At 39.8% G+C, this 1068-nt stretch overlaps 1 non-coding gene across 1 annotated transcript; it reads left to right on the forward strand.

Annotated features, from left to right (window-relative positions):
- Nucleotides 1–406: 406 nt before the first annotated feature.
- Nucleotides 407–509, forward strand: LOC115517356. The gene has a single exon (XR_003969818.1). It is a non-coding gene; the product is annotated as a U6 spliceosomal RNA (small nuclear RNA).
- Nucleotides 510–1068: the final 559 nt, after the last annotated feature.

Below are 1068 nucleotides of genomic sequence, written 5' to 3' on the forward strand. Positions count from 1 at the left end.
GACCTGAGCCGAAGTCGGACGCTTAACCGACTGAGCCACCCAGGCGCCCCCAGAAAAACCATTTTTATGTAAAAATAACTAAGGGGTGCCTGGGTGATTCAGTTGGTTAAGCACCAACTTCAGCTCAGATCATGATCTTACAGCTTATGAGTTCGAGCTCCACATTGGGGCTGTGCTGACAGCTCAGAGCCTGGAGCCTGCTTCGGATTCTGTGTCTCTTTCTCTACCCTACTCCTGCTCTGTCTCTCTCTCTCAAAAATGAATAAACAAAATAAATTAAATAACTAAAAAGTATTAAGGCCGATTCCCATACAAAGTTATTATAATAAAAAGAGAAAGAGAAGTACACTACTGTTCCTATGCCAGAAAGACATGCCCACAATACAGATCAGAACTGTCATCTATTGTGCTTGCTTTGGCAGCATATATACTAAAATTGGAATGATACAGATATTAGCATGGTCCCTGCTCAAGGATGGCACGCACGTTTGCAAGCATTCCATATTTAAACACAAAAATCCTGTGATCTACTATTTCAAAATGACAAAAGATATTAAAATGTTACAAGACCTGAGAAAACAAAACACAGTAGTAGTCCACCCCTATTCATGGTTTCGCTGTCTGTGGTTTCTGTTATCTGTGGTCACGAAGCAGATGATCCTCCTTCCGGCATATCATCAGAGGTCAGTAGTCTCCTAACACTGTGTCACAGCACCTACATCATCCCCTCACTTCATCTCATCATGTAGGCATTTCGTCATCTCACATCATCATCATCATTGTCATAAGAGTGAGTACAGTCCGATATTTTGAGAGAGAGACCACATTCACACAACTTTAATTACAGTAGATTATTATAATTGTTCTCTTTTATTATTGCTGTTAATCTCTTGTGACTAATTTATAAACTTTATCATAGGTATGTGTGTATAGGAAAAAATATAGTATATGTAGGGTTTGGTACTATCTGTGGTTCCAGGCATCCACTGGGCACCTTGGAACAGATTCCCCACAGATAAGGGGTATCTACTATATATCATAATTAGAAAAACTCAGAAATGAGGTGAC

Source organism: Lynx canadensis, chromosome B3, assembly GCF_007474595.2.
Source record: "Lynx canadensis isolate LIC74 chromosome B3, mLynCan4.pri.v2, whole genome shotgun sequence".
In the NCBI taxonomy this organism is placed as follows: domain Eukaryota; kingdom Metazoa; phylum Chordata; class Mammalia; order Carnivora; family Felidae; genus Lynx; species Lynx canadensis.